Below are 12,500 nucleotides of genomic sequence, written 5' to 3' on the forward strand. Positions count from 1 at the left end.
GCGGAATTAATTGGCCCTCGTTTGCGCCGGTGATAATTGGCCACTTCACTTCCAGGAGAGGTGAGGCTGAATCTGCGACACCAACACCTGACAGGTGGAGGTCAGCCACAGCTCCGCCCCTTCTCACCTGCCCCGCCTCCACACCCCCCACCCCCCCACCCCCACCAGGACACCCGTCCAGCAAATCTGACCCCAGCATTACTGCCTGTTATACTCCCTTTGCCAGCTAGACACTCCTATCCAGACAGACCTGCATAGCTCACAATTCATACATGCAATGCCAATGCCTAAGGGTGCAATAGCAGTGGCCCACATGGGAATCAAACCAGGTTATGAGCCCTGTTCCTTATAAATACACCACACTGCTGCTCCTTACCGCTACACCACACTGCTGCTCCTTACCGCTACACCACACTGCTGCCCCTTACAGCTACTCCACACTGCTGCCCTGCTCCTTACCGCTACTCCACACTGCTGCTCCTTACTACTACACCACACTGCTGCTCCTTACCGCTACACCACACTGCTGCTTCTTACCGCTACTCCACACTGCTGCTCCTTACCGCTACACCACACTGCTGCCCTGCTCCTTACCGCTACACCACACTGCTGCTCCCTACCGCTACTCCACTCTTCTGCCTGTCAATTAACCCCCGCCCACTGGCCTAAGCACACAGCCTCTTACCTTGAGCACAAAATAACTGGATGTCAAATACACACAAAACACACACACACTCAAACATACACTCACAAACACAAAAGTGTACACACATACACCCACAACCACAAAAACACACACGCACGCATGCGCACACACACACACACACACACATACACACACACACATAAAAGTACACACATACACACACACACATAAAAGTACATACATACACACACACACACACATACATAAAAGTACATACATACACACACACACACACACACACATAAAAGTACATACACACACACACACACACACAGGCTGCGTTCAGGCTGCTAAGGAAGCCGGAATTAGCATCTCTGTGGTGACAGTGGACCAATACGAACAGTCAGTCCTAACCCTAACCCTTTATTAGACATGTCATCTGTATTAATGACATCATGCTGATCACCATGACGATGAGAAAGTCATTCCCACGGAGTCGTCGTGACGATTGCAGTGAGGGTGGGGGGCACTTCAACAAAGAGCAAACACATGCTCACATGCACACCATCACGCATACACGTGCGCACACACAGCCCACAGCTACACACTGAGCTTGCAGAGGGCCCTGTGTGCTTCTGCCTCATGCAGAGGGATTTGTGCCCTTTCCCATCTTTGAAGACTGGCATTCCGTGTAGGGCTAAAGAATAACAATGTCCATCGATACAGCAGAAACAACCCCTCCCAGATGACGCACTGGAGTTAAAGATCCGCGGCTGGACGTCCCGTTTCATTAGGGAGAGAGTCCCTGGCACCCAGCACAGTCCCTGCAGAGCAGGGCTCCTCCCTCCCCCTCCTCCCCAACTCCCAGCATGCACATGCACCTGTTTCCCTCTTAATGAAAGATGCTGAGGGAGGTCTTTGCAACCATGGCGACCGGCCACCCCGCCCCTCTCATCGCCGCGCCGAGCCTAACTCCAATTACGGCTGGTCCTGGGAGCTGGGCGGCGCCGGCGGTGTGATGGTGGGCCGGCGCTGGTCTGGCCCTCTCTGCAGAGAGCGCGGAGATGAGAGAGGAGTCAGGTGTGCGGAGAAGGAACTCCATGTTCAAGGTTAGCTTATTAGACTGAAGAGGCTTTTTAAGTGGCTGGGACTGCTGCTCTTTATTTAACAACCTTATCTCCACTTTCGAGTTGCAGTTAACCTCAGGGGTTCGCTGGAGACGGGAGGTAACAGAGGAACGGACGCCTGGCTTTCCTATTTCACCCTCCGTCGTCGTTTCCTTTTTTTAAAGCTAATTAGATTTCTGCAGGCCTTGCTAGGGAAGATGTCAGAGTAATAAAATGGAAATAATTTCAAGATTGGTATCTGACATTTCCTGCTGTCGCCTCATGTAGGGAAGGAGAGTATCAGAGCTTTTCCTCCCCTTCCCTCTCTGCGCCGCTTGGCCAACACACTCCTTTTATTCCCGCTCGCTTTTGTCCCGCAGGCAGTAAATGAGTCATATGTACAAAGGAATCCAATTTTTAAAAACTCCTTTTAAAAACTATGTTACTACATTTAATTGCGCTGCAGTTCAAATGTGTGCTCTGTTGTTTAAACAGGAGAGGAGGAGGCAACATTTAGCTGAGTGTAGACCGATCTGCCAGAAATTATGAAACCATTCCCTGTTTTATTTGTTTGTTTATTTTTATTATTTTATCATATTTTAGTATTCAGTCCACGTCAGCACAGATGCGCTGGTGTTATCTCTGCTGCTCACGAGTGAATCGCCGTGTGTAACTGTTCCACATCAAAGCCCAGTGCGGATGGACAGGAGTGGATTTCCCTCTGCATAGTTTTCGGGGGGGGGGCTGATTCGTTTCACAGCATGGTGCTGCATTTCCTGCCATTGTCCGTCCCAGCAGGGTAACGGTGTAGCTGTACCAGTGAATGTGGCACTCTAAAATACAGACCCCCCCATGACTGCATCCTGCCCCCTGCTGATACACACCCTGCCCAACCCGGGCTTTACCCATATGGTACAGAACCCCCCCCAACACACACGCACACAACCCCCCCGAAAGCCACTCCCTGTGTGACGCTGCGTTAGCTCAAAGCCTCCGTCCAGGCCACTGAGGTACAGCATGTTTCCCAGGGCCTTCTGGGAAGTTTAATCCATGCAGGTCCTTAGGCTGGCGATAACGCTCCTGCCCAATTGATTTTCAGCCACCAGCTCTTAAACACCAAGGGAGCAGCCATCCGGGGCCTGAGGAACAGGTAGCAGTGGACGACAGGCATAGCAACCGAGGGGAGGGGGGGGGGCTTGTCCCCTTGACAGTTCCCTGCACACCCCCAGCCAGGTCTCTCTCCAGTGAGTTGCAGCAGACAGGCAGAGTTTGAGAGCGCCCCCACACCTCCCCCACTCCCTCCCCCTCTCCCTGCCTGACCTCGTCTGCTTCTGTGAAAACCTTGCCGAGTCTAATTAAACTTTGGGCAGATTAGAACTTTGCCTTGTCAGTCTTTATTCATGCTTAAACAAGTTATTACTTTTTTGGAAATTAAATTAGCTGGCTATTAATTAATCGACACGCTACTCCGAAAGCAAGGAGAGAGGGGAGAATGGAGAGGGGAGAGAGAGGAGAGAAAAGGGAGGAGGACCAAGTGAAAAAGGAGGGGACAGAAGAGAAAAGGAGAGAGAGAAGAAACACACAAGTGTGGAGAAGGGAAAGGAGCTTTCAGGAGCTACCTGATAATGAATTTTGATGTTTGTTGAAATGTTTAATGCAAATGTTTAATAAAAGAGGGTGCAGGCAGGCTCATGTTTAATGGACAACGGAGATTATGTAGACTGATCTGTGTGGTGCTTTAGCCACATGCGTTTTAAGGTATGCTTATGAACAAAGAAAATGAAATTAACATATAATTGAATTATTATTATTATTATCATCATCATTATTATTATCATTAAATACTAGGTGGGCATTACTGTATGAGGGAGTGAGTTTCAGATCTGCAGTGAGAGAGTTCATCAATTTCAAAGGACTTCACTCTGCACTGAGGTACTCCAGTGATAAGCAGCTGAATTTACAGGGGTGCTGTAACCACTAAAATTCAGTGTGAACAGCTGTATAGTGACCCAGAAACCCACTTTTAGCTGCATGCAGTCCAGATCGCTTTCTCGAAAATCAATAACGATTTTCACCGCAACTTTCCACTGTTCTTAGTGTGATGGGGGTTGAGTGAGCGGGTGCACCCACAGCAGAACTGCAGGAAAAGAGCGGCCCTTTTCAGCTTTTCTTTTCCAACACACAGCACAATACCACTAACTGAGCAGGAGTTACAGCTGGAGGAAAAAAATGTGAGCCCCCTGCTGGCTGCAGCGGTGAAGTGCGTCTTTGCAGACCAAAGAGAGGCAGAGAGGGAAGCCGACCCTGGGGGAGAGAGGTCCTGCTCTTACGCTCCACCTGCCCTCCAGAGCTCCATTAAACTCCACATGACAGAGAGGTATCTGAGACATGCCGCCCTCTGTATGCTGCTGGAACTCCCGTGTCATTTCCTGTTAAGAAGCCTCTGGTTGAGGTCTTTCCTGCGCCCCCTCACCTCCTCTCCTGTCTGATCATGGCTGAGATGCCTTTCCTCTGTCTCCTCACGGGAAATAAAATAAGTCTGAACTTACAGGTTTCGGCTGACGGGCCCTTCCTGCCCAGCACCCCCCACCCCCCCATCAGCCTGTGACTGCTGTCCCCTCGCTGTCAGCCGGATACTGTGACAGCGCTACTGTGAAAGACTACTGCCACAGAGATACTGTGACAGAGTGAAAGAGACACTGTGAAAGATACACTGTGATAGCGTGCTACAGGCTATTGGGAAGAAGCTGGAAGAGATAGTGTGGAAAGTAGACTAGTGCTCCACTGAGTGATCCCTGTTCCTTCAGCCAGACCTCTGGATCAGAAGGGAAGTGCCAGCCGAAAAACACCCAAACACACACACACACACCGACTCACACACACACACACATACACACACACACATACACACACACACACACACACACACACACACACCGACTCACACACACACACACACACCGACTCACACACACACACACACACACACACACACACACACACCAACTCACACCCAAACGTGCACACACACACCACACACATATGCCAGCTCACACCCACACACTCAAACAGACAACCCCATATCACTTAAAAGGTTTGTTAAATGAAGCCTGAAAAAAAGGAAAAAAGCAATTCTAGATTCCTGTTCCATCTCAGTGAATGCAACAGAAACAACTCCTCCTCATGTGATATCAGAACATATGGCACAACTTCCAGATCGACAGCATACAAGCAAAGAGGATATGAGTCCGCAGCCAAGCAAAGATGTCCAGAGGAAGGCAGAGCCAGCTGTGCATCTATACCCTAGAAATACACACTTCAATTATTTAGCAAGGAAAGGGGGGGGGGTGGGGGGGGGGCTGAGCGAGAGGAGAATCTTTTGGATTCCAATTAATCTCTCCAGTCTCCCCCTGGAACACAACACAGGAAAGATTGGATTCTGCAGCGCGGGGCGGCAGATTCTCGGGCGTGGCTCTCCTTCGCTCCACGCCACGTGCCCCTCTGCTTTAAGGGGCTCGGCAGAAATGGCAGCTGATTTGCAGACCGGCTCAATCTTTCATAAACACATCAAGCCGCTGTAACGTCATTAGAAAACACATTCGCCGGGAGGCCAAATCTATTTTCACGACACAGTCACGGCAGTGCCGTATCGCGCCACGCGAAAAATCAATATTTGCTTTTGAAAGAGCTGATAATGGATCCTATGACACAACATTTCACTCTGCTGATAAGCCCTTTTTCTGCCACTCTGCAGAAAGGGGGGGGAAAGCTACAGAGAAACAGAGAGGAAAGAGAATTAATGTACAAGAAAGTGCCCCACCACTGGGAAAATACTAAACCACCTGCACAGACAGACAGAGGCAGACACCTACACAGAGAAAGACAGGCAGACAGACAGGCAGACACCCACACAGACAGAGAAAGACAGGCAGACAGACAGGCAGACAGAGAAAGACAGGCAGACAGACAGGCAGACACCCACACAGACAGAGAAAGACAGGCAGACAGACAGGCAGACACCCACACAGACAGAGAAAGACAGGCAGACAGACAGGCAGACAGAGAAAGACAGGCAGAAAGACAGGCAGACAGAGAAAGACAGGCAGACAGACAGGCACAGAAACACAAATGGACAAATGGACAGGCTTGGACATACAGGTGTAAAGCAGCATACTGCCGTCTGTCAGTGGACTGAGAGATCTCTAAATTTGGAGACGGGGGAGCAGGAGGTTTTCTGTTCTCTGATTAAGTTCCCTGCTCGTGCGGGCTGCTGTCCTGCCCGCCAGGTTTGTGCAGTGCCAGCAGTTCTGTGCTACTGTAGCATATGTCCTACATCACCAAGCCAAGGAGCAGCAGCACTTTTTCACAGCTAAATTATGAGCGTTAGCAGCCAGTGTGTCCACCTCCTGCTCTCTGATTACGCAGCCAGCCTGCCTCCATCCCCACCGTAGGGCCTCATAAACCCTGTGCTTTACACCGCTGGCTCCATTACAGCCGGCAGACAGAGCACGCCCTCACACACGCCAGTCATTCCGACAGGGGGGAGAGGGCTGGAGATGCAGCCAGGATACACGGCACGGGCGCTTGCACCAGGCGATGCAGACGTGGAGGAGCGATCACTGGGCTGAGAGGTGTTTCATTAACGAGGTGGAGGATGCTCTATAAGCACAGAAAAACATTCTCAGATGTCGATTCATAGGTTGACTGTGCACACGTATTCTGACTGCTCACACACCGGCTTTGTGATCTACAGCTAAACCAGCCGTCTTGTTTTCATTCACATGCTCCTGTGCTCAAACCTAACTCTTAGACTCACTTTTAGACAGGTGATCTGCCTCCGCCTCCCATCCAATCGTCCACATCAGACAAAAACCCTTCCTGCAGCTGCACTGGACTTAATATAAACTGAATGTGACTTAATACAATAATGAATATGCATGGAAATACATTAGGGCAACGAGGGATGCTCGTGTTTCACATTCTAGAACAATGACTTCGCACCTATTTATATTCTGTCCTGTCCTCTCTGCTTTACCATGACCATTCAGTCAGTATCCCAGGAGGAGAGGAAAGGTCTGTCTTTAAATAAAATAATAAAACAGATATGCACTCAGCTGGGAGAGAAGGACAAATGCATGTTGATAAAATATGATCTGCATTGCACAGTCAGTGCCGCTCAACACAATATCAGATATTTTAAATATTCACCATTTTTTTTTCAGCCACTAATATGTTACACAAACACGGGTCTTACCGCGTTAAAATGAAATGTATGGAGATGAGGGGACAGAAGGAAGAATGTACACATTACACAACGTAAGTATGTACACATTCAACACATTTCACTCAAAATGTGTTCTAAATACCGTTATAGATGTGCCAGGACAGAAGTGCAACACAGACAGGGAGGGTTTGGCAGGAGATGAACAGGAGAAGGAGCTCCGCCATCTTAGTCAGAAAGAGTTCAGTCTGTGCTTTTCGTTCAACACAAAGCAGCGCAAAACAGTGATTTACCAATCACGAAACATTAATAGGGAAGCACTTCCTTGAGGGTTCTTTGAGCAGCACATGCATGTTTGTGCCAACATATGCCCTGCACATGTGCGTATACACACACAGACACGCACACACAGACACGCACGTGCACACGCACACTCGGACGCACACGCACATGAACATGTGTCTCCCGTGCTGTGCACCTGCTTGGCAGTCAGAGGCAAAGCTGAGTCTTAATCTCTGCAAACTTCATTCATGTTCCGGCCTCCTCCATGGGGTGGGTGCTTTCTGTGCATGCCAGGGGGTGAGGTCACCCCGCTCAGCGAATTACCCCCCACCCAACCCCAGCATGTATCAGAGAGAGAGAGAGAGAGAGAGAGAGAGAGAGAGAGAGAGAGAAAGAGAGAGAGAGAGAGAGAGAGAGAGAGAGAGAGAGAGAGAGACAGAGAAAGAGAGAGAGAGAGAGATGCTCCACATCCACGCTGCTGCCAAACTCGGACTCCTTGCTGGTCTGCAATCACAGTTTGTGAAACGCTGCCAATTCACAGGGCTTTAATGATGTTTCATATGGAGCACACCTTTACTCAGTCAACACAAACAGCCGTGCCGCGCCCGTGCAGCGAGTGTGTGTGCGCGAGCGCTGGGCTGGAGGCCACAGCTGGGACTCCCACTCCCAGCCACAGTGTGGGGAGCTGCTGACACACTGACTCATTCAGAATGCAAACCACAGGACCACCGAGCATATGCTGGAGACTGGCAGTACAGTGCGAGTGTGTCCTGGCACATAGCATACACACACACACACACACACACATACACACACACACACACACACACTCACACACACACACTACAGTCTCATACACACATTCTACAGTCTCATACATACACACTACAGTCTCTCTCGCTTACACACACAGTGTAGTCACACACTCTTTCACTCGTATCTTGTGAACTACACTGTATCATTCCTTTCACTAAATCAATATGCCTGTACTACAGCCAGAGAACTTGTAATGACAATCTTGAGCAATGCCACATGACACCTAGAGCCACAAGGAAGGAGTAACTCTAACAGGAGGGCACAGAGTGACACACACAGACACACACACACTACAGTCTCACACACACACACACACACACACACGCACGCACACACACACACACACACATACACTCTCTCTCTCACAGACACACACACACACACACAAACACACACCCCTCCTGGTCTACTGGACCTGACCGGCTCTGGGCGGGTCGATGCCGGCCGTGTTATCAGCTAACAGCAGAGAAGTTTTGGCCACAGTGTGTTGGAGTGTGTTACGCTGTATCGGCACGATATCGACCCCGCTAGCCTGTCCTCCTACTTCCTCTTCCTCCTGACCACCTGGCCGCTCCTCCACCACCCAATATCGACACCGATGGGCTCAGTCTGCGGAGAGGAAATGGAGGAGTGAGGGAGACGGAGAGGAAGAGCCGAATAACTGTCTGTTACTGTGATCGTGAGTCTTAATATTCATTGTTCTACAAGCAGTGGCAGTGCTGTAATTGTCTCCTGGCTTTGGAAGCTGTCAGGGTGCTTGCGGTGTAGCTGTGTAATCAGTGAGTGTCGTGTGCTGTCACCTCTCCTCCGCTGCACGGCTCACCCATAAAGCACGCTGAAACGCACAGAGGAGGAGAGAGATGTCGCTTACCAAACTGATGTGCTTACCGTTCCATCTACCCTCCATCTGTAACCCTGCTATTACAGTTCTTACATATTCAACAATGATGTGAATAAAACAAGATTTGAATCTTGAGAGAGATCTGAATTTGAATTTGAATGGTGGTGGTGGGGGGCGGGGGGGTGAACTGAGCTTTATAGACACACATAGAGAGGAAATACAGCAGCAACATAACTGAAATATAACTTCATTCCTGTCCATGATTTTCGTTCATATCCATGATTTTCTTCTGCTTCAGTATTATTTTGCATTTTGCATTTGTTATTTGTTATTTCAACGCATGCTGTGGCAACGTGTACAGTCTGGCCAATAAAGTCAACTGAACTGAAGTTTACAGAGGAAGTGAAAGAAAGTACAGTCTGGCCAGACCGTAACCAGATCCCCCCAGAGATGTGAGGATGCACACACTCTTTGTGTGAGACGAAGATGAGTCTTTATCAGATCAGCGGCTTGTGCAGGTTGATATTACTTTACACATTAGCCATACACGCTACACAGCAGCATACTGAGCCACTTCATGCTGAGCTTCCTTACTGTATGGTTTGATTGCTGTGATCAATTTAACATCTTTTTATTTCGCATTTTTAGTTATTTTATTTTGTATCTAAAAGTTATGCATAGTTATGATTAGTATAATTATTTTTATATATATTAAGACCTTATACATATTGAGTGTTTCAGTATTCCATATCTCTATGCTACCTACATCTTCTAACATCTATTTAATTATTGCACAGAATGTATTTATTTCATTACTGTTATTTCTATAACTCGAATAACTCTATCACCGCCTCTTTGTCTACTCTGCATATGTGTGTGGGAACTGCTGATTTGATTGAATGAGGTATTGTATTTGCAGTTGCCTTTGTACATTTCTGTAATACTAATTTGCTTTATTTCTCTTTGCGCTGTAATGTGCGCGCGCGCACACACACACACACACACACACACTAATATGCTTTTTTTTTTAATTATTATGAGAAAAGGAAAGAGCTCATATCTGGCTTGATCCAAGAAGCTGTAATGTGACATGTGTCCCTGCCATATAAATATCAGTTAAGCCAGTACTGAGCATGGTCCCGGCTCTTTACACAACATTAACAGAGTACACGGTCATGACAGAGTTGAATGTGTTCCTGATGGAATGGAATACAGTCATTATATACATGGCCAGAGCACTGTTCTGGTGACACGTTATGCTTACATTTGTCACTGTCAGCATTCGTGAAAACGGCACTAGAGAAAGAAACAAATCGAGCGATTGATCAAAGCAAAAAAACTGACAAAGTGAAAAGGAAAAAGAAAATAAACATGATATTGCAATCTGTCTCTTTGGCACCTATCTGCCTCCCTGCAATAAGACGTTGGGTGAACGGCAGCCGTGTTTCTACCTGACGCTAAATAACATGAGAGAAACAGACATGGGAAATAATGATGACGGGGGAAACACTGTAAGCCGGGGGGGGGGGGCTTGGTTCTGACAGACAGTGACCCGCAACACAAAAACGCATTATACCTGAATAATTCCACCCACTTCCAGACAGATTTTCCTCAAAACGGGCAGGTATTTCACCTGACATACAGAGGTAGGGGAATAGACAGCACTGTTCTGCCTGTCATAGCCACCCCGTCCCTCTCTTTCCCTCTCTCTCACTCTCTGTCACTCTGACTCTCTCTTCCCCCCCGCCTCTCTCTCTCTCTCCCATCTCCCTCTCTGCCTCTGTCTCCCCTTCTTCCTCCACCCCATCTCTCTCTCTCTCTCTCTGCCCCTCGTCCTCCCACTCCCCTTCTCCCTCTGTGTAAGAGCTTCATTAGTCTCCTGTACTTAGCGGTGGTCTCCGGGGAGTGTGGGTAACAGATAAACCACTCCATTACAGCCCCAGCAGAACAGCCCAAACACAGTACCGCGCTTCTGCAGCCGTTAGTGCGGGTCAAACCCCACTCCTCAGCGCTAATGCTCAGACAACATCAGGGATTACTGTATAATTAGGATTATTCTTATCCTCCGTGTTCCCATTGTTCTCCCCCTCTCACACCGCCGTGGCTCTCACTCTCAGCGCCATGGCCAATGCGTTGCCATGGCCACCGGGTGTCACTAACACAGATCGTGGCTGACGGAGTGTCACTCACGGTGTCATGGCTGCGGTGGTTTCCCTCACAGAGATTGCGGCTGACGGAGTGTCACTCACAATGTCGTGACTGTGGGAGTTTCCCTCACAGTGTCGCGACTCATGGTTTCCCTCACAGAGATTGCGGCTGACGAAGCACACTTCCAGCACACCAACGTCCCCCGCCACCCCCACATCGCGCAGTACCACCGGGGCGTGGCCAGAGCTCCACCACGCCCCATCCAGCGGGACTCAGAGGGAGGCTGACCTGGAAACACACTGGCTGAGGCCAGCTTCAGGACATCCTGGTTTCAGGGTCCCTGGTGGCTGGCTGGTGGCACTCTGTGTCTCCTCTGTGGGACTGTGGTGCATGTGCTCTTCCCCGATCTACACACACTGTGGAAATGTCTACATACCTCCGAAGAAGAAAAAAGAAAAAAAAACAAAAACAAAAACAACAGCAGCTAAACTCGCTCTCTCGCTAAACCTATCATTTAAGGTGCTATGTGAAACAGAACGTGGACAGGGACTGGTGACCCCACTTTTGCCAACTGGGTGTTTTGCAAATAAAAAAAGGAAAGAAAGACAGAGAAAGCTGAGGAACAGGACTCTCGGTTCACAACGCTCTCTATCTCTCCTGTAACAGGTCTCTCAGATCACAACGCTCTCTATCTATCCTGGAATAGGTCTCTCAGTTTACAATGCTCTCTATCTATCCTGGAATAGGTCTCTCAGTTTACAATGCTCTCTATCTATCCTGGAATAGGTCTCTCAGTTTACAACGCTCTCTATCTATCCTGGAATAGGTCTCTCAGTTTACAACGCTCTCTATCTATCCTGGAATAGGTCTCTCAGATCACAACGCTGTGTGGCGCTGTTCCATTCCTAAAAAGGGGGTCCCCCTTCAGTAAGAGCGAAAATCCATAAACATAACCAAGCTCTCGATAAACACATAAAACATCCTTCTTGGAAAGACTTCAATTGAAAAAAAAAAAAAAAGATCTGCCACAAATAAATAAATAAATAAATAATTTAATGAATAAATGCATAAATAAATAAATAAATAAATAAATGCGTTTTATTCCTCTTTTCATCCCTCTTTCTCCTCGAGAAAATCTTCGTTACAAATGTAAATGAGGTTCTCTTATTCTCTTAAAGCTGTCCCCTGTGCCAGGCGGCTTGGCGCGCACCCATAGGAAAGTGGGTCACAGAGGGGCTGTGTTCCCACACAGGCCATGCTGGGGGAGAATGGACAGCGCTCTTCCCCCACGCCGTCCCCTCCACAGGGTGAGGGAGTCTGAAGCAGGGACTACGCCATCCCACTGAGGGGCGGAGCCTCCTCTGACTGTGTACTGCTTAAGAGGGGTGGAGCTACGATTGTCTGTCCCTTCTGAGGGGCGGGGCTATGATTGTCTGTCCA

General features: G+C 48.7%; 1 protein-coding gene across 1 annotated transcript in view; it reads right to left on the bottom strand.

The window, feature by feature from the left end:
• pcdh1b (protocadherin 1b) overlaps positions 1-12,500 on the bottom strand; it is a 146,008-nt gene that overhangs the window by 4,415 nt on the left and 129,093 nt on the right. The gene's annotated exons all lie outside the window — the stretch shown is intronic.

The sequence above is a fragment of the Megalops cyprinoides genome, chromosome 16 (assembly GCF_013368585.1).
Source record: "Megalops cyprinoides isolate fMegCyp1 chromosome 16, fMegCyp1.pri, whole genome shotgun sequence".
In the NCBI taxonomy this organism is placed as follows: Eukaryota; Metazoa; Chordata; class Actinopteri; order Elopiformes; family Megalopidae; genus Megalops; species Megalops cyprinoides.